The sequence below is a fragment of the Balaenoptera acutorostrata genome, chromosome X (genome assembly GCF_949987535.1).
Source record: "Balaenoptera acutorostrata chromosome X, mBalAcu1.1, whole genome shotgun sequence".
NCBI lineage: Eukaryota > Metazoa > Chordata > Mammalia > Artiodactyla > Balaenopteridae > Balaenoptera > Balaenoptera acutorostrata.
The window spans coordinates 35,535,058-35,556,945 of record NC_080085.1 but is presented as its reverse complement, the minus strand read 5'-3'; the positions used below and the strand labels follow the sequence as shown (position 1 = coordinate 35,556,945).

The 21,888-nt window shown below is 51.1% G+C and overlaps 1 protein-coding gene across 2 annotated transcripts in view; it reads left to right on the top strand.

Moving 5' to 3' along the window:
- The window catches only part of BCOR (BCL6 corepressor), a 115,064-nt gene that overhangs the window by 32,352 nt on the left and 60,824 nt on the right, over positions 1-21,888 (top strand). The gene's annotated exons all lie outside the window — the stretch shown is intronic.

Below are 21,888 nucleotides of genomic sequence, written 5' to 3'. Positions count from 1 at the left end.
AGGGCAACGTGCACTAAATATATGAAGGCTGAGAGGAAGCTGGGGTGGGGTGGGGTGGGGGGGAGGCGGTCATTACCTGGGCAGAGAAAGTGAATCTTCTGAGAGAGACAGGAAGGGATCCCCCGATCACACTCTCTGTTTATCCTCAGCAGAGCCTCTGAGTGCACATTTAACTCTCATGCTGAAATCAAGGAGACATGGAAATGAGGAAGAAAAAAAAAAATCCAGAGCCCACACATAACTAAACAGGGCCTGTGTCACCACCAGGCAGGAGGGAGGTCTTCCGTAGCTCCAAACAGACAATGCTAGCTGCAGAAAAATGACTCGGGTGCCCTTGTGGCATTGGAGTTATTGCTCATGTGCCACGGCCCCGTCGCACGTGGGAGCTGGAGCTGTATAACTGGCTGTGAGGACAGAAAGGAGCAGACGTGTCAGGAGCCCAAGGACCAGGTGTGTATGTTGTGAAGCTAAACGGACCGTGGAAAAGCAGAGGAAGCATCCTCAGCCGAAGGCCAGGGACCCCACTAAGACCCGAGCCCTGGCAGGACGGAAATGGCCAGACCAGGGCTTAAAGCAACAGCTGGGAAAACAGGAGTGCGCGCAGATCTCAGAGCATAGCCGCCAGGGCTTTGATTGAGCCCCCATTTAGTCCAGCTGAGGAAATCGGTTCAGAGCGTGACAACGCTAGCTCAAGGTGACACATCAGTGCCAAAAGTAGGACCAGAACCCAGAGCTCCCTGCTTTGGGAATCAGAGGAGGAAGAGGACTTCTGGTTAGAGAGGGACCCAGGGTGATCTTGGTCACTGCAGAGCCCAGGTATTTTTGTCACATAGCATTTGTTAAGCGCTTGCTGTGTGCAAAGCGCTGTGCTGGGCCTACGAGACCACAGTGCTAGGAGCCCTCCAAGGCCCGAGCAGGTGAGTAGGGGGTAACACAGGCCATGAAGGACGGTGGGCGAGGGGGCTGGGGAAGAAGGAAGCTGGCCGGCCACTCGAAGGGCCACAGTGAGGTTTACGGGAGGGCAGCCTGGACATGAGGCCACTCTCCCAGGGGTGGAGGTGCGAGAGAGGCCATCTAGACCAGGGCCTTTCACTCCGCTGTCATCGGAGGGCCTGCCGGCAGTTTCCCAAGGCAGGCCAGGAAAGTGAGTCTCGTGCGAACGGAGAAGGCAACTTTTCTAGCTCGAGCACTACTTGCAGCTCTCTCTCTTGCTCTGGACAAATACGAGAGTGTAGCTTACCCCCCAAAGGCTCCTGGATAAATGGAGGCTCTCTGGGGGAGCTGGTAAGGGAATACCGCCTCCCTTAACAAAATAAACCCGAGACTCTCCAAGGTTTAGCACTGGAAACAGTCTTCCAGCAGAGAAAGGGGGCTGGCTTAAGTGCCCCCACCCCCCGCTCTGCGCCCCCTGGATTCCACCTGCCCCTTGGGGCGCTCGCAGTGTGATCACAGGTGCCCTCCCTGCAGCCATCTGGCCTCCGCCCAGCCTCTGCTCTTGGTTTCTCTAAGCAGAGGCGAAACACGCTGGAACCTTCAAAGCACATTCCTAAACACTAAGGGAGAGCGGTGGGGAAGCGAAAACAAAGGCCCAGGAGCGCTGGAGCAGTTCAGCTTACAGAGTCTGTGGGCCAACAGGGCTGGCCCAAGTTCAGTCAGACTTCCTGGCCGCGGGCCAGCTGGAGCTGGCAGCCTGCCCCGTCCAGCCCACCACTCAGGCCCACGTCGCCCCCCAGCCCGGGGCACACCCTCGCATCTAGCCCGAACCCCAGAAAACCCTGCTGCCCCTTAGCAGTGCCCTCGGCCCGCCCTCTCCTCATCTAGGTGGCTAGCTCCAGACGGCCAGCGAATGGCCCCTGCAGCCCTCCACCCAGAGCTTGCCAAGAGCGACGGGCTTGCCAGTGGGCCAGACCCTTGGGGTGGCCCGGTGGGTCTGGCAGGGGCGGGGGTAGCTTCAGGTCTTGAGCAGTCAAGTGCAGCCGTTGTGAACACTTCGTCGCTGTTTACCCTTGTGCGTCATAAAAATATCATCACGTTCTATGTGTGTCAAGGCTGGGAAGCACTGCTAACTCGCGATAAGTGTGACATCCAGGCCCCAAGAGGTACCCATACATATCACGGGGAGAGTATCGGGCCAGATGGACCCTGTCCGAAGGTGAGCACGGCTCATTCATTCCACAAGCACTCCATAGAGCCCCTTCTGTCTGTTGAGCACGGTGCCTGCGACTGTTGGGGGTGGCTGGGGGAGACCCCAGGCTACCAGGCTCTGGGTCCCTCCTTAGAGAACTTACAGTCTCCCCGAGAGATTTAAGCCCCATGTGGCTGAAAACCTCCCTGTGCTCACAAGTACCTAAAGCCGGCAGAAAGCTGCCCTTGATTTTCCTCCTCAAGCTTATATTTTTCAAGCCAAAGAGTGGATGGAGTGTTTCTGCCCACTTTCCACTTACAGCTGGATAACCAAAGATTCCCCCACACTCTGAGCAGCCAGCCTGCTGGATAGGGACTTGGGAACCGGGAGTTCTGCGCTTTCTTTCCTGAGGTTCCACCCAGGCGATGTCACGTGCACGGCAGATGCTACGGATAACACCTGCCTGTGGCACAAAATTCCGAGAATATCAAGGGGCGCCTCTCCGATGTCCCACCACACCGTTCTTCAGCCACCCAGGCTGCCTCTCTATAGGCAATCACCACTCCCGGGTTCTTGCTTACCCTCCCCAACATAGTCTATTTTCTTTTTTAAAAAAATTTTGGCCTTGTCCCACAGCATGCAGGATCTTAGTTCCCTGACCAGGAATCGAACCCGTGCCCCCTACAGTGGAAGCGTGAAATCTTAACCACTGGACCACCAGGGAAACCCCCCAAGATAGTCTATTAAAGCTAATTCTTTTTATTTATTTATTTTTAATGTATTTGTTTTATTTATTTATTTTTGGCTGCGTTCGGTCTTCGTTGCTGCGCGCGGGCTTTCTCTACTTGCGGTGAGCGGGGGCTGCTCTTCGTTGCTGTGCGCGGGCTTCTCATTGCAGTGGCTTCTCTTGTTGCGGAGCGCGGGCTCTAGGCGCGTGGGCTTCAGTAGTTGTGGCACGAGGGCTCAGTAGTTGTGGCTTGCGGGCTCAAGAGCGCAGGCTCAGTAATTGTGGCTCACGGGCTTAGTTGCTCCGTGACATGTGGGATCTCCCCGGACCAGGGCTCGAACCCGTGTCCCCTGCATTGGCAAGCGGATTCTTAACCACTGTGCCACCAGGGAAGCCCAAAGCTAATTCTTTTTAAAACATTTAAATTTTATTTTGAAAAAAAATCCAAAACCCACAGAAAAATGTAAAGAACAAGTACAATGAACACCCATATAGGAAGGCAGGTTTTTGAAAGCACTGTATTTATTCAACACTCCTACTCTTGGAAAGAATTCAAAACCCTTTCAAAGATCTGAATTAATTTAACTTTATCTTAAAATGTTACTTAGGCCCTCATGGGTACATTGCTTGTACAGGGTGCTCCCCCCATAGCCCCCAGCACCTTATCATTGCGCTTGGTTCATGGGAGGTTTCTGGGATTCAATAGCCAAGACAACACAGTAGCTGGTAGGGCACAGCCAGTCTGCCCTGGTTCCTTCCAAACCTGGCTCGGCCACTTGACCAGCTGCGTGGCCTTAGGCAATTGCTCTCAGTGTGGCCTTGGGCAATTGCTCTCAGTGTGGCCTTGGGCAATTGCTCTCAGTGCCTCACTTTGCCTGTCTATAAAATGGAGGGGGGGGGCTTCCCTGGTGGCGCAGTGGTTGAGAATCTGCCTGCTAATGCAGGAGACACGGGTTCGAGCCCTGGTCTGGGAAGATCCCACATGCCACGGAGCAGCTGGGCCCGTGAGCCACAGCTGCTGAGCCTGCGCGTCTGGAGCCTGTGCCCCGCAACGGGAGGGGCCGCGATAGTGAAAGGCCCGCGCACCGCGATGAAGAGCGGTCCCCGCACCGCGATGAAGAGTGGCCCCCACTTGCCGCAACTAGAGAAAGCCCTCGCACGAACCGAAGACCCAGCACAGCCAAAAAATAAATAAATAAATAAATAAAATAATAATGATAAGTTTAAAAAAAAAAAAAAAAAAAAAAATGGAGGGGGGGGCAGATAAAACAACAGATTTCATAATGTTGGGAGAATTAAGTTAGTTTATGGAGATAAAGCAAGTAAAATAGTGCCTGGCATATAGAAGGTGCTTAACAGGTACTGGGGAGACAAGACAAACACATTTGGTATCAGCTTTGCTTCGGTGATTGCACGTGAGTCATTTGGCCCTGAGTTCATGGCCTCCCAGTTTTCATCAGTAACCGCGAGAGAGGCCGGAGGAAACCCAGAATGTGGCTTCATAATCCTTCCCAGCCTGAGAGAATTGCCCTGGCTCAGCTCTGCTCGGAGCCGGGGGCTTCCCCTGGACAGTTTCCACAGTCATGAAGAGTTTCTAGCCGTGCTTATTAAAAAGACATTTGGAGGGAAAGCCTTTTTTTTTTTTTTTTTTTTCCTCCCCATTTTCTAGCCTGGCTAGTTGCTTCCCTGCTGATAGAACCATCTTCGAAGAAAGAACTAGCGTTTACTTTCGGGACAAAGCCAGGAAGAATACATCCTTCTCCCTCAGGGAGTTCCAGGCTCACAAAGGCCCGTTTCAGGCCCAAGTTGAGGGTCAGACGGGGGCAAGTGGGTACGATCCCAGGAACCACCCCCCCACCCCCGCATCTGACAAGCCAGAGAGGGTCTTAAGGACCCTCAGACAAAGTTGTCCGGGATGCTCTTCACATGGGCAGCGTCGAATGGCAGATGTCTGACGAGCCAGAGGCAAGAGACGACACGGGAAAGATAAGGAAATTTGTTTAAAGGTATACTTTGCTCTGTGCTATAAAATACTGCGCCTAATGTTAGGCTTTGACGGCTGTAATGTCTGACCTTGACATTGTGGTGTTTCTGCCATATAATTTAATTAACGTGTGATGCTGGCCCAATGCCAGGGAGTCAAATGTCCTGACGGCTCTTGGAAGCCACATCAGTCCCTTTGAAGTTCCCCCCAGTGAACCGACACACACAAACCTCCTAAGGCTGAGGACAGCCCCTGAGATGGGCCACAGAAACTTAGCAGTGTCGTGGTTCCACTGGATGGCGCTGGCCAAGCCACCTGCTGACTTGTCACAGTTCTGGAGGCCTGCTGTGGTTTCTGAGGGCCCTGACCACGGGGAGCGGCTCCTTGAGGAAAAAATCCCTCACCCCTCATCAGGGACAATATCCGGTGATCTGCTCACAGATTTTTTTTTCTGCACAAAATGTTTTCTTCTTCCTCAACTTTGCCTATCACCACGTCGTTGAGCTTCACAGAGGAACACAAATTAGACAAGAGGCATATTAATTGAAGGCAAAAAGGACTATCCATCCATTCCGTACATAATTATTTAACACCTGCCACGCTCCTACTAGGGCTTTGGGCGTTTACAGCAGGGAACAAAACAGTATCTTGGCCATAATAAAACTATGTTTTACTTGAGAAACAATAAGTGCATGAGCCATATATATATTTATTTTTATATATATATATATATATAAAACATTTCAGGTTATGATAAATCTATGAAGAATTAAGAAGGGTAAGGGGAGGGACTTCCCTGGCGGTCCAGTGGTTGAGACTCCACGCTTCCAATGCAGGGGGTGTGGGTTCAATCCCTGCTCTGGGAACTAAAACGCACATGCTGCACAGCATGGTCAAAAAAAACAGGGGGTAAGGGGAGAGAAATGAGATGTTCTTTTAGATGGCAGATCGTGCATTGATGGAATAAAGTGCTCAGGTGGAATATCAGTCCACGCTTGCTGCAATTATGCTGTATAACGAGCTACTACCCCCAGACTTAGTAGTTGACATCAGTAAGCATTTAGTTCTCACATCGGTGTCTGTGGATCCCCTGTGGTTAGCTGATCTAGACTGTGCCCGACTGGGCTTGACTGCAAGTGTGGGTTGGGTCCATTCTGCTCCATGGGTCTCTCATCCTCCAAGGACGAACGGGCTACTTGGGACACGGCCTCCTGGCAATAGCACAAGTGCAAGAGGGTAGAGTAGAAATGCAATGACTCAAGTCCTAGACTCAGAGCTTGTACACTGTTACTTCTGCTTACATTCCACTGGCTGAAGGACATTCGTGGCCTGACATCAATGGGGTGGGGGTGGGGGGGCCACTCCACCTCTAGAGGGATGAACTGTAAAGTCACGTGGCAAAGGGCGTGGATATAGGGTGGGGTGAAGATTTGGGAACAGTAATGCAATCTGAAACAGATGGTTCAAACCAAAACTATGTATCTCTAGCTGAGACATTTATATATACAAATACGTATATGAAATGATATGGGGCTTCCCTGGTGGCGCAGTGGTTGAGAGTCTGCCTGCCAATGCAGGGGACGCGGGTTCGAGCCCTGGTCTGGGAAGATCCCACATGCCGCGGAGCAACTAGGCCCGTGAGCCACAATTACTGAGCCTGCGCGTCTGGAGCCTGTGCTCCGCAACAAGAGAGGCCGCGATAATGAGAGGCCCGCACACCGCGATGAAGAATGGCCCCCACTTGCCACAACTAGAGAAAGCCATCGCACACAAACAAAGACCCAACACAGCCATAAATAAATAAATAAATGAATAAAAATTAAAAACAAAAAAAAAAGTTTAAAAAAAAAAAGAAATGATATGACTGCCTTTGCTGGAATCCTCTGTTTTAGATTACATTAAATCCATGCAATAATTACACATTCACATCCCTGAGGTGGTTTATTATGGGACCAGAGGCTTCTGAATCATGGCCGCCAACCTCAGGAAACCTGGGAAGATGGACCACAGGCCATCCCAATGCTGAGAAAGAACACTATGATGGAGACCTTTCTTCTTGCCTGGGTTTCTTACATAAGGATGGGAGTGTAGGTGGGAAAAACCAGAGGAGACCCGAGACCTAGCAAGTGTCCTTGCTGGCCTCTGAGCATGTGTTGGAGTGACACAAATCTGGAGTAAGACCCAGGAAGTGTCACCACTGGACCTCACTCTACTACCAAGTAGACATTCTAGCTAGTCTCACTGGCTGTCTAGGACAGGCCTTCTTCATGCATTGATTGTTTAAGGGAATAGGTCGAAAATTCCAGCTCTTTCTTACAGCTCCTTTCCCCCCCATCCTGCCCTGCCTTTCTCATGCCATCCTTGAATAGTGTGGGAGGGATGCCTAATGTCTCTTCAAAAAGTGATGTTGTTTAAAATCGGGCCTCCCTTCAATGAATTCCTCCAGGGCTCTGCAGTAAGCCAAGTACTGGAAACTGGCCCTTCCCTTTAGGAAGGAAAGCTCGCTGTTCAATTGATTCCGACAGCTAATGGAGTATAATCACCTTTGCCCAAAGTGATTCCAATCAAAGGAATCCACTGTATAAAAATTCAAGGTGGCAGCATCGAGATTTACATCTTGTAAGCAGAGAGAATGGAGTGTTGGGGCAGGTGTTTAATGGTGGGGCCCCATGAGGATTCAGACCATCTCTTATTTGGGGGAATTCTGCCTCCTGTCTCCAAAGGTGTGTGAGGTGATCCATCTTCTGTAACTAATCCTAGCCTAGGTCTGGAGAGGGGACCAGCTGGATGTAATCGCCTCTTAGACCAGCCGCCATTATGGAGCGTGTCGGGCACTCCTGAAACTGCAACTTGCTCTCTGATTTCACTGACAACTTTGCTTGATTTAACTGGGTCCATCTTGAACTTATCCATGTCGGAACGTCCCTCGGCTTTGTTTCTTTGTCACTCTTCATGCAAATCTCTTCGCAACTCTATCCCAGAGGCCCTTCTGTGCCTTCTGCCTTCATTCCCCATTAGATGATGACGATGACAATGGTAATGATTTCGTTTTTATTGACGCAAAATAGCTGTACAGAAAAGCACACAGATCATTAGCGTCGGGCTTGATGAACACACCCATATATCCAGTGCCCAGATCAGGAAACATCACCAGCACCCCAGAAATCATCTCGTGCCCCCTTCCAAGTACTACGGCCCCAGAGATAACTGCTAACCTAACTTCTAATAGCATGATTAGCGTTGCCTGATTTGGTACTTTATAGAAACGGAATCTACGATACGAAATTTTTGTGTGTCTGGTTTCTCTTGCTCCACGCTGTGCTTATAAGATCCATCCGTAGTGTGTGCTGGATGGTTCACTCATTCTCTTTGCTGTGTACTATTCCATGGTATGAATACACCACATTTTATTTCTCCGCTATTCTCCTGTTGATGGGTACTTGGGCAGTTTTGCTTTGGGGCTATTCCTAATAGTGCCACTATGAACACTTATGTTCATGCCTTCTAGTGAATAGATGGACACGTTTCTGCTGGGTGTCTGTATACCCACAAGCTGAGTCGCTGGGCCTGTGTTCAGCTTTCATAGATGATGCCAAACCTTTTCCAAAGTGGTCATGCCAGTTTATATTCCCAGAACTGAATAGGAGAATTCTCCTTGCCAGCACTTGGAATTTTCTCTTTCCTTTTAGGCATTCTGGTGGACCCTATGAGATTTCAAGCTCCTAAAGGGCAGAAACAAAGGATTTTTCTTCCTTGAAAATTCTCCCAAGTGTCTCCTGTAAAACCATCCTGGGGAAAATGTTAGCTGATGCCCTGGGAAATAAAAGCACATGGTTTTCTTTTACTTTTCAGGAAAAGCTGAAATGTGGTCCTTGATCTTTAATGACAGTAGCTTTTGGAAACTGAGAAAATAAAAATCTGGATCGAGCCTCAAATTCCCACTCCCACCCTCCCAACCACCACCAATCTGGTCCTGCTCTACAGTGGTTTCCATGTGACACAAGCACACCTGCCCGGCAGCCCCAGGCTTCCCACTGCCCACCCACACCCTCTGGCCCGCTCTGCTCCCTGAGGGAGACTCAGCTCCTGGATCCCCCACCTGGAATGATCTCCTTGCTCACCTTGATGCCCAGCTCCAGGCACACCTCCTCCACAGATCCCTCCCAGACTACCTTTAAGTTGAAATCTCCCAGGTGCCTTTGTGCTTATCGTCACAGCCAGAAAACTTATCCTTTGTTTTTTCGGTTACACCTTATCTCCTCAGCTCAGTTGTAAGTTCTTGGACGGACCACGGTGTCTAGCAAGGTGTTCTCACACACCAGTTGCCTACGATGTGCTTATTGATCAGATACATGACCATTAGGTTCTGTCTCTTAGTTGTGTGGGGCCGGAGAAGACTTCTCAGATGGTAAGATCAAGAAAGTCTCAATTGACTCATGAGCACATGTGGTGAGTGGTGTCCTGACACTGGGTATATTTTGAAGAAAAGCTTGCTGGTCCCCTCTAATTGTCTCTGATAACCTGGCTGAGCAGCGGGGCCTGCTGCTTGGTTCACTCACCAATGGTCTCAGTATCACCTGGGGTGTCAGCGTAGAATGCAGTGTCCTGGCCTTACTCCTTAGACCTGGGGTGGGACCTGGAAATCTCTATCTTCACCTCTCACCACAGTCGATGCTGATGCACAGCCAGGTTTGGAAACTAATTGATTCTGAAAAGAATGTTCTCTTCTAGGAAGTGAGACAATGTCAGGGGGCATGTGAGGAGGGGCTGTGATAGACGGTTTGGATTGAGAAAGGCAGAGTTTGAGTCTTAACTCTTCCACTTGCCAGGCGTGTGACCATGGACAAGGCACTCAACCCCCCTGAGCCTCAGTTTCCTCTTCTGTGAAGTGGGAACCTCACTATGGATCTGGTTTTGGTGCAAAAATTACCCCAGATTTGTTGGTAGGTAATTTATCAACAAATTACTTTGCCCCTTAAAACAACTTTTATTTCGGTCACAATTCTGTGGGTCAGGAGTTCTTGGAAGGGCTCAGCCGGGTGGTTCTTTTTGGGCGTTACAGTCAGGTATCAACAGGGGCTGCAGCCATCTGAGGGATGTCCGAGATGGCACGCCCATGCGGCTACCAGTTGTTGCTGGCCGTTGTCTGGGAGCTCAGCTGGGCTGTAAACTGGGGCATCTACCTGTGACTCCCCAGCATGGCCATGACTTCTTTTTGACTTGTCCCAGAATGGGTGCCCCAGAAAGCCAGGAGGAAGCTGCATGGCCTTTTCTGACTTGGCCTTAGAAGTCTCACAGCATCACTTCTGTTGCATTCAGAGCAGTCATGAGCCCACCCAGATTTCTAGGAGTGGGATCACCGCCCTCACCTCTTGATGGGAAGAGTGTCAAATGACCCACAGACCTGTTTAAAACTGCCACGGTATCTGATGGGGTTGTGATGAGGATTAAGTGAGATATCTTTGAAGTGCTGGACAAATGTGAATTCCTCTTCTTCTAGTTTGAGACCCAGGAGCTCCCAGGGCAAAGTCAGTGCCAGGTGCCAGGTTTCCAGTTGCTTTTGTTCATGTCTACTGGGCTGTAAGGATGGGGTGAAGGGACAGTCTTTCTCAGTTTCTTTTTTTGGGGGGGGGGATCTTAGTTTCCCGACCAAGGATTGAACCTGGGCCACGGCAGTGAAAACGCCGAGTCCTAACCACTGGACCACCAGGGAACTCCCTCTTTCTCAGTTTCTAGTCATTTCTAGTGCCTTGGGATAGTTAGTACAGGGCAGCAGTGAGGTACTTTCTGATTCCCCGATGGGGGTTGTTGGATACACAAGGTCTCCTGTGGTCCCCTGAGACCCCGTATCAGCCCCAACCGAGTGCCTGGGCTCAACTGGAACCTTCTTGGGCTCCAAATGGGAACACCCGGCTGAGGACACAATGTCTTCAGGACAGATGCCCTGGTGTGGGTCCCTTGGGAGGCCCACACGTGTTGGGATGGGGAACTGAGTGGCAGCTGAATAGAAAGCAGTCAGAGAGTGGCTCTTGGGGGCGTTGTTCTTCCTTCTCTTGTTCAGGAGTGGGTCCCATCTCTGCCCTTGCTTTCTTCACCCCAGGTCAGGAGAGAGTCGGGGGGCTGAGGAGAGGTCAAAGGGAGACCATTGGGCCAGCTCCCGGGCTGCCAGGGGAAGATGGGGGATGGCTTGCCTTCCAGAGCTGCATTCAAGGGTGCCTCCGGATAAGGCAGCGTTAAGAGGGAGGCTGGGTTCCAGCTGGTGCCAGAGTGGGTAGGATTTGCCCAACAGGGAAGGCAGGACAGAAGAGGCAGGAGCCTTTATGCGTCTGCTCCAGTGAGCTGCTGTCCTTTGGGAAGGTGGCCGAGTGCCCTCCCTGAGGAGCTCTCCCATGGACCCCTCTTGCTCACACTCTTATTCTGGAGGAAGATGGCGGGACCTGTGTTTGGCAGCCTGAGGATGCTGCTCCCTTTGGTCCTGCTTTTCCTTCTGGGGCTCCCTCACCTTCTTCATCACCACCACCAGCCTCACCTCACGTTGGGCGACCGTGTTGTTCAGAGCAGGGCGGGGTAAGGCTCAGAACCGCACAGCCGTGCAACACTTTAGCCCCCAGAGCTCACATTATTGCGCTCCTACGTGCCCAACACCGTGCTGAGGGCGAGGAATGGCCCACAGGCTTCGTGATGCCGGTCAAGGAGAGCAAATTGATGAACAGGCACCACGTGCCCAAGTGAATGATACACGTGTGGGAGCACCTCAGGAATCCATGGCCGGGCAGCTCTCGGAGGGCTGGGGAGGCCAGGAGAGGACTAACTAGGCTAGGCCATAATGCAGGCTGCTCATCCTCTCACGGCTCCGTGCCTCAGTTTCCGCATCTGTAAAGTGGGGATAACGAGGTGCCCACCTTGAAGCGTCAGTCATGAGGATGAAATGAGGGGATGCAGATAAGCACTTGGCAGGGCCCCGGGCACACAGTCAGCCCCTAATCAAGTTGGTCTTCAGGTTAGGGATTTGCATAAGCAGGAGTGAGGGAAGGAGGGAGGGCAGAGTCATCCAGAAGGAGAAACCAGCGGGGAGCCCGGAGGGAGGTGGTGGAGGGGCGGCCTCCTACAGGGGTGGGTTCCATCCGCCCCTTCCTGCCCCCAGGTAAGGACAATGAAGAGCTCCCCACGCCCCCCACCTCCACCTCCCCAAGGCCTCCCAGCTCCTCCCCCCTTCGGACTGCGTCACCTGCTCCCTGAGGCTTTTCCAGGTGGCTCCACCCTGGTTCTCCCTTGCGAACCTGGCCTGGCTCCTCCTTATAGACCAGCTCCTCCTATTTCTATTCACTGCGTGGTGGGGGGATCCCCATTCTCCTTAAGCATCAAACCTTGGGGGAGAAGAAAGACCGTCACTTTGCAAGTCCAGGCCCACTAGCTTTGTGACCTTAGGAGAGGTACTTAACGTCTCTGAGTCTCAGTTTCCTCATCAACAAGAGGGTAATCCCTGTGACTAGTGACTTGTTCTGCCCACACTTCTAGGAGAATTAAATAAGAGAATGCATTAAATATGCACCTAATATTAGTAGGTGCTTAATAAATGGTGGCTATTTCCATAGTGATTCTACTGCTGTGTATCCAGAAGGTGTTCGGTTAAACGACATCTGGGGATTTGACTGGCATAGGCAGCCGCTCCTTGTTGGCAGATAAAGAAATGGAGGTCTTCCTCTCTCTTGATTCAGGGAAAGCGCTCCCTGCCCCCTTTCCCTCCTGAGAGGTACCCCATGCTGTGCTTCAGAATTGGAAACAGCAGGCACAGACACAGTGCGGGGTCAAGCCAGAGGTAGCTGAGGGAAGAAAGAGTTCTAGATAAAGATTTTTCTCACTTAATGGAGGGCTTTGCCCAATAGTCACGAAAACATAACTTTCTTCTAAAACTCTGGGATGGAACCCTTTCTATAGTACGTTTCAATGAGCTGTATTAGTTTGTTATTGCTGTGTAACAAACTGCTCTAAAATTGCAGTGGCTTAACACAACAACAATTTCTTCTTCCTCACCATTGGGTGGGTTGGCCGGGCTCGTTCATGCAGCTCACTCATCTCAGGGGAGGCCCAAGATGGCCTCATGCACAGTATGGCAGTTGGTACCAGTTCTCAGCTGGGGTGAACAGTGAGTGGCTCTCCAGCCTGTCACCTCGAATCCTCTAATACACAAAACTGGCTTCCTTATGTGGCATTTTCAGAACTGCCTGAGAGAGTGAAGCAGGTTGCTGCAAGGTCTTTTAAGGCCTTATCTCTGAAGTCACACAGTATCACTTCTGCCACATTCTGTTGGTCAGAGCGAGTCACCAGGCCAGCCCAGCTTCTAGGGAAGGGGACACAGATTCCACTCTGTATTAGTCTGCTCTGGCTGCCATAACAAAAGTACCGCAGACCAGGTGCCTAAAACCACCGAAATATACTGCCTCACAGATCTAGAGGCTGGAAGTCCAAGATCAAGGTGTGGGCAGGGTTGGTGGCTTCTGAAGCCTCTCTCCTTTGGCTTGTAGATGGCTACCTTTTTCCTGTGTCCTCACATGGTCTTCTCTCTGTGTGTCTGTGTCCATATTTCCTCTTCTTATAAGGACCCAGTCAGACTGGATTAGGGCCCACCTGTGTGAACTCATTTTGAATGACCACATTTTAACTTAATTACCTCTTTAAAGACCCTAACACCAAATACAGTCACATTCAGAGCTACTAAGGCTTAGGATTCCAAAATATGGATTTGGGGGGACACAATTCATCCCATAACACACCCTTTGGTGAGGAGAGCTACAAAGTTGTGACCATCTTTTTTTTTTTGTGGCCATTTTTAATCTATGACAGGAGACTATAGTAAATGCTCAAACATGCAACTGCGAGTACTGTTATTTCTGCTATTTTATTACCTGCCCATTGTGAGGTTAGTGAGGAAAAACTCCAACTCTAGGTCCTTAAACCCTCCAGATTCACTCTCTCCAACAAACACGCATCTTTCCCAGGGCAGCTGCCCTAGTACATCACTGCAGGCGCTCAGCAGGCTGCAAGGACCTCACGTGCCTGTGCCACTGGCTTCCTGGCTTTGAGGAGACTGTGTGGGCAACCTCCCAGAACACGACAAGCCAGGCTGGCCTCACTGGCCTTTATCACCCCACACCCCAGGCCCCAGACAAACCCCTCCATCTTCCATCTGGCCTGCCGCTTCCCCCAAGTGCCTGGGGTGTCTTTTTCAGGGCAGTCTAGTTCCCATAACACCTGACTTATACATACGGGGTGTTTAATAAGAGTTTGAAGAATAGAATTGAGTTCGGAATCTTCGTGGTCCCCTTAACCCCTAGCTCAACGATTCCCCCCAGTCCTCATATCTCAAAGTCACCAAGAGCCCAGTGGGGATTTGGAAGGTTTCTCCTATCGCAGCTTCTCTGGTTGTTATTCCTCCCCTCTCAGGCCCCTGCCCCTTCCCCCAAATCCATTCCACAGCTGCCTTTCCTCACCACGTGGCATCCTCAAAGACTCAGGGTTTTGACATTGAACCTGACTTTTATCTGCTGTGGATTGGTGGAATGGTGATGCTGGGAGAGAGGAAACATTTCTGCTCCCCCCAGAACCCCCTTACACACACACACACACAGACTTCCGGAGCCAGATAAATGCAGGAAAGTAAGACACAGCTGCAGGTCCAGCCACCCCAAGAGAAATGAGAAAGTGTGGAAGAAAACAAGAAGAAAAGGTGCGGAGTTGAGAGAGGTCAAGTGCCATATTATTTGCAGTTCTGATGGGCACACAGCGCAGCTCAGGGATGCGGTGTTGGTAGCAGCCCAGCAGAAAAGGCTGACAAAGCCAACACCCATTGCCAGAGCCGCAGCTCTGCGGGGCGGCCTGATGAGTTCTGCCTCTGAACACCATTGTGAATGGACGGGATGGTGAATGTGCAGAAACCTTCACCCCCAAAATGCGATTAACTGACTGTAGCGCCCCTACTGACTACACTGCCCTCCCACCCACAGTGACCCTCCACCCCCGTCCCCACCTGCCACTGCACACACAGCTTGGTGGCATGCCAGGTGTGAGGTACCCTCCAGGGTGGGAGAAACCGGTTCATCCAGAAGCGGAATTCACCCAGGGATTTCAGGAAAGAGCCACAACGGGGATTTCTGATCCCCAGGACCCCCTTTTTTTTTTAAAAGTTGCTGCTTACATGGATGGACCTAGAGATTATCATACTAAATGACATAAGTCAGAAAGAGAAAGACAAATATCATAGGAGATCACTTATATGTGGAATCTAAAAAAAATGATACAACTGAACTTATTTACAAAACAGAAACAGACCCACAGACTTCAAAAACAAACTTCTGGTTACGGGGGGAAGGGTGGGGAGAGGGCTAAATTAGGAGTTGGGGATTAACATATACACACTACTATATATAAAGTAGATACCCAACAAGGGCCTACTGTATAGCGCAGGGAACTCTACTCAACACTCTGTAATAACCTCTATGGAAAAAGAATCTGAAAAAGAGCAGATATATGTATATGTATAACTGAATCACTTTGCTGTACCCCTGAAACTAACACAACATTGTAAGTCAACTATACTCCAATATAAAATTAAAATTAAAAAAATAATAACGGTAAGAAACGACCCCAAAAAATTGCCTCTTGACCCACAGTGGATGCCTTTGACCTGTAGAAAGGAAGGTCAGCCAGTATCTGAGACTCCCTGGCCTCCGAGTTGCCCCAGGGCCCAGGCAAGAGGTCAGAGCCACACTAACTGCCCTGCTGTGACCAAGAGCCCCTGCTGGGCTGAACAGTTCCTGCTAAGTCAGAACGCGTTCTCCCAACAACCTGGCTGCTCGTCAGGCCCAGGCGGCAGTGAGCAGCCCCTGGCTGAGTGTGACGCTGGGCTGCGGGCCTTTGAAACAAGCACGCTTCGCTTCACTCAACTCTGAGTTGTCTGCTTGGAAACAGAGAACATCTTGGCCCCGGCGGTGAGCGATCTAAGCCCTGGTGGCAGGGGAGTTGAGATTCTTGGGATGACCGGCTGAAGGCTGCTAAGAATATCCAGCCACAGGCCTGACCACAAGCCAGTGAAGGCCCCACGTGGCGGCTTCCGTGGTCCTTCAGGCGTGGGAGGAACGAGCTGTCTGGGCAGCCGGTGCTCGTGGGGTCCCTCAGTTGGAAGTGTGTAGACGCAGAAGTAAAGAGTAAGGTCAGGTAACATTTTAAAAAATCCAAGAAGCCCATCCTGCCCCCAGGGAATGCATAATCCCAGGAGGAAGGACATCAGCCACAAGGGACTTAGTGCGCGTTACAGGTTAAAGCGAGGACAACCAAACAGAAGGGGCCGGCGGCAAGCCACCTCACATGCGTCTGTGAGGCTGCAAGTGCCAAAGAGAGAGCACCCACACCGGCTTCCTGCAGCCAGATCAGGTGGGTCTCGTGGCCTAGCAGCTGGCGGCCTGATGGGGAGCCCGGGATACATGGTCCGTCCTCTAGACCTCAGTTCCCACATCTGCAAAGCCAGGGATTCGGGTCACTGTTTCATAAACGTTTTGAAAGGTCAGGTCTCAGACCTTCCGGACTTTGATGCATGCGCCCCCTGAAAAATGGACACGGGCACCAAGGCCACCATTTTTGCACCATTTCAAGGGGTTGCCTGGCCCCAAGCTGACCATCCAAGGATCTCAAGCAAAGGTTCTGAGGTTTTGGCTTAGGGGAGGAAGTATTCTTGGAGGTCTGGAGAGGACTGGGAAGAGTTCAGGGATAAAGTGGGATTGAAGGAGGGGCAGAAATGAAATATCTACTCCTTCATCCAACAAATGTGGTGAGTGGCAGCTGTGGGCAGGCACAGTGGGTGCAGCCACAGAGGAAACACAGGGGTCCTGGGTCTTGTGGGAACGCCTTTCTAGCTGGAGAGACAAGCCCCTTCGGCTCCAGCCACACAGGCCGTCGTTGTTCCCTTGCTCAAATAGTTCAGGGGCAGTCGTACTTCAGGACCTGCGCACTTACCCTTCAGCTGCCTGGAGCTCTTTTCCCCTTATCCCCAGACAGCTGGTCCCCTCTCAGCTCAGAAGCCATGCCCAGGATGAGGCCTCCCTGGCCATCCCCGCCCCTCGCAGCCACGCTGCCCTGTTTCATCTTCTTTGCAGCTCATATCATCATCCGAAGTTATCTTCTCTATTTGCTTTGTGTTTATGGTCCGTCTCCCTTAGCACAGGGACCCTGTCAATCTTGTTCTCCACGGTGCCCTGGCGCCCAGGACAGTGCTCGGCATAGAGTAAACACCTGTCAGACATGCGATGAACCAAATGAACTAATTATAGACTTAAAGATAGATTGCTGCAAACTGGTGAGGCCTGTGGTGTAAGGCTAAGGACCAGGTGGTTTGAGAGGGTGAAGCTGCGGGACTAACCTGGCTCGGGGGAATGTGTCTTAGAGGCAATGCTGTTTAGATAGAGCTCCAAATGACTAGGAAAGTGGGGTGGAGGGAAGACGGATCTGGGCAGTCTCCTGGGATGGCCCGGATGTGGGAAGGGGCTGGAAACAGAAGCCGAGAGCAAAGGTCTGAAGGGTAGGGCCTGGTGAGCTGGCTGAGGGTTTTCATCTTCCTCTCAGTAGTGAAAGCTGTAGGGGTACCATTGCTCTGGCTCCAGGGCGCTGTGCCCCCTATTACCTCTCTGATCCATCCTCCTGCTTTACACTCTGGCCACACTGGAATCCTGCTTGTTCCTTACACACTGCAGACACCCTCCCGCCACAGGTCCTTTGCACTGGCTATGCCTCTGCCTGCAACTCTCTTCCTCCAGAAATCCTCTTGGCTCCCTCACCTCCTTCGAGTCTTTGCTCACCTCTCACCTCCTCAAAGAGGATTCCCCTGACCACCCCTGAATCCTGAAACCTTCTCCCTACCCCCTGCCCTCCTGCTGGCCCTTACCTGCTCCCACTTTTCTTTCCTTGGTGTGTATCACTGTCTACTGTCCGAGGCAATTTTAAGACCCGTTACCTTTATTGTCTATCATCCATCTCTCTCCTGCTGGAATACAAGCACCTCAAGGACAGGCATCCGTTTTGCTCCCCAGGATGTGCCGAGTGTCTGGAAGGGCACCTGGTACCCAGTAGCAGTCGAGATTTGCAGGGATGGTCGTTGCTGTTGGCTGCTGTGCTGGAAATGGACGGCAGAGGGGCAGAAGCGGACCAAGGGGGCCAGTTAGGAGGTCACTGCCAGGTCTTCGGCAAGAGATTGTGCTAGGCAGGCGCTGGATGCAGAGGGAATGGATGACTCCTAGAGCTGCCAAGAGGACAGAAAACAGGATTTGGTGATGGGTCAGGTTGGAGGGGTGAGATGGTCAGAGAGCTCAGAGGTGACTCCCGGGTCCCTGGACTGCATTCTGGGCATAACTGGGTGTCATGACCAGGTGGTGTGTGGGAACCAGGGAGAAGAAGCAGGGTTAGAGGAAAGAAGGGAGAAAGGGGTTCCCGGAGGGGAACAGTCATGGGCACCAGTGGGGGAAAGGCTCACCTGTCTAGGGGAGAGTGAAGAGTGCGGTTTGGCTGGAGTGGAAGGAAGTTCCTGCGGAGGAGAGGAAGATGGCAGGAAAGGCCGGATCAGGGGGCCTGGCCATCCGCTAACGCTGCCTACTTGCTGCCCTTGCTCTGGCATCCTGGGCTGTGGGCAGGGTGCTGTGAATCCTCACCCTGAACATGGCCCATCCACCTGGTGCATTGCTCTCAACGACTTGCTTCTATCATGGAGCAGAAAGTTTGCTTCTGTTCCCGTGATTTTAAACCGTGCTTCCTGGCTGTCTCTAGAAAAACCTCACTGCCCTGCCTCCCCACCCCAACTCCACCCAGAGTGTCCCCCACTCTCCTGCAGCCGGGTCTCCTGCCCAAGAGCTCGCATGCAATTATAAGCCTTCTCCTTCCCCAGTTTGTTTGCGTATTTTTTAATTTATTGTATTTTTTTTTCTTTTTGGCCACGCCCCCGCGGCTTGCGGGATCATATTAGTTCCCCGACCAGGGATCGAAGCCGCGCCCTCGGTAGTGAAAGCATGGAGTCCTAAGCACTGGACCGCCAGGGAATTCCCTATCTATTGTATTTTTTATTTTGTTAACATTCTATTGAAGTGCAGCACACAGACAGAAAAGTATCTAAATCCTAAATGTACAGCTTGATGAATCTTTACAAGCTGGGCACACCCGTGTAGCCAGCATCCAGATCAAGATGCAGCGTGTTCCCAGGCCCTCCACCCCGAAGTCCCTGTTGTGCCCCCTCCCAAGGGGCATGCCCCTCTCCATTGTCCCCCTTCCTCCAAGGTCACCCCTAGGCTGACTTTTGACACCTTAGATTGGCTTTGCCCACTTTAAAACTTGAGGTAAATGGAATCCTATTGAGAGCGTGCTTTTGAGGCGGGCCTGCATTTTAAAATCAGTCTTCCTGGCGGCCTTGAGGCGAGTGGTGTTAGGTGCTGGAATTGATAAACAAATGGAAAATGGGGTTAGGAGGGAGTGAAGGCAGTTGAGACTGGATCTGGAGAGTCAGGCGGAGTTCTAAGAGGATCTTGAACTGTAGGAGGAGGAAGGAAAGTAGCTCACACCTGAGGGAGGGAGAGACCCCTGCCTCTCAGAAGTGTCTCTTTAGCTAAAGATCAGAAAGGGTTCTTGCCTTAGGGGAAGAGATCATTCAAGTTCCATTGTTCCAGTGTCCGGGAAGATATATATGTATGTATGTATGTATGTATGTATGTATGTATGTATGTATGTGTGTGTGTGTGTTTATGAGAGAGAGAGAGAGAGAGAGGTATTCCTGGGAACCCATTTCTCTAATAGTAATTCCTAGGGGGCCTCATGCTAGATGGGCAGTACTGGCTTCCACCTGCGTGATGGTGATGATGGTGGCGGGGAGGCCTCAGAGATGGGCAGAGACATTTGAGGATTTTAGAATCCAAAGTCCAGAGAGGGTGAGTGACTTGCCCAAGGTCACACACCGAGGGAACCAGCATTAGAAATGGGATCTCTTGTGCCCTCCCCGGTCCTTTCATTACTGTGTACCACCCCCTTGCTTTACAAAGAACCTAGTGTTGCCACCAAAACAGCAGAATTACCTCATTTTTCCTTTTTTATAAATTTATTTATTTTTGGCTGCGTTGGGTGTTCGTTGCTGCACACGGGCTTCCTCTAGTTGCAGCAAGCGGGGGCTACTCTTTGTTGCGGTGCGCGGGCTTCTCATTACAGCGGCTTCTCATTGCGGAGCACGGGCTCTAGGCATGCAGGCTTCAGTAGTTGTGGCGCGCAGGCTCAGTAGTTGTGGCTCGCGGGCTCTAGAGCGCAGGCTTGGTAGTTGTGGCACGCGGGCTTACTTGCTCCGCGGCATGTGGGATCTTCCTGGACCAGGGCTCGAACCCGTGTCCCCTGCATTGGCAGGCGGATTCTTAACCACTGCCCCACCAGGGAAGTCCCAATTACCTCATTTTTGAAAGGCGTTATGAACTCAGTTCTATATGTGGAATGGGGCACAGAGGTTATGAGTGGGCATGACATTATAATTCACGTCCCACTCTATTTATCTTTGCTGGGTTTTGTGTATCTTTGGAAGCAGCCTTAAATCATTATTGGAACAAAGTAGGGAGAAAAATAATAATATATAATTACAAATGAGGACTAGACCGTATGAATCCTAGTAATTGCCTTCCCTGCAATCCTTAGTTTGGGAATTTTCAGAATAATTAAAAGATTAGGCTTTCATTGGTGGAGGTGGTGGGTTAGCGCTGAGCCCTAAACAGTGGCATCACCTACTCCAGGGATGGCCCCATGCCACCTGCTGCCTGGGACGCTTTCTGAGTAACACCAAGGGCTGTGCTCCAATCTCCGAGTATTTACTCTCTGCTGAGGAGAAACTCTGGCAACGGCTGTGAAATAAACCCCAAAGCCAGGGAGAAGCTGAAGAAAGGAAATAGTCGGTGGCGCATTAATCATTGTCGGCAGAGCTAGAGCAGAGGACAGAGGCTGGTTTGAAGAAAGACAGAACCTGAATTATCTTGGAGATTGATCATCCCTCCTGCACGCTCCCTGTGCCAGCAAATAGGTCAGGAAGGTCCCGGCGCAGCCACTGGCATTGAACTGGCGAGGGCATCCACCGACTGGCCAGCATGCTTTGTCAAAGAGACCAGGGCAGGGATGACCACACTCTGTCACGGGGATCATCCCAGAGCTTCTGCTTACCCTGAACAGGCTGCATCTTGGAAAGCGACAGAACACAAGAGGCATCTCAGAGAGACCTTCGGGACAAATTCACTGCTGTCATGTCCTCAGAGGGCATTGTTGGCATGCCAGCATGCAGTGAAGGCCATTTCCTTTAGATCCGAAGAAAGCACCCAATTATGATGCACCTGTGGAATTGGCAGAGTAATGACGTTGACCACAGGTGCCTGGAGAGTTGGAAAGACTGCATGGATCAAAGTTTAGGCTCTAGGAATCAGGCAATGAGTGTCCAGGCAAGCAGGCAAGTTAATTATCCTCTAAGCCTCAGTCTCCTGATCTGTGAAATAGGGATAATAATAGTACCTTTATTATGGGATAGTTTTCCCATATGTGAAATGAGATTAGTAATGCATATAAAGTGTTTAGAATTGTGCCTGGTGGATAGTGAGCCCTTAATAAATCCTAGCTATTGTTCTCCTAAGAGCTGAAAAGGGCTAGTGGCCCTCCTCCTCCCCAAATTCAAGAACTTCAGAGGGGCTGTGTAGTGGGTTCTCCCAATATCCTCTCTTCCCTGCTTTAGCTCTCCCCATGGTAAGAGCAGAGTAATCTTTATCAAAGCCGAAAGCTGGGAAAAACGTTGCCCAGAAGTCTGAAAGGGCAAGGTGGTTTATAATCTCACCAAACACTGAGCCATAATTTAGTACTGGTGGAGGTGCAGAAACTTTCCAAACAGAGCTACACAATCTACTTGTTCTGGGGAGGAAGTCCTTCCCTTGAACTTGGCCCCTCATTTTTTCGAAGCTTACTTGAGAGGAAGGCAACTCTTCACATAGATGATAAATTCTTAGGTTCCCA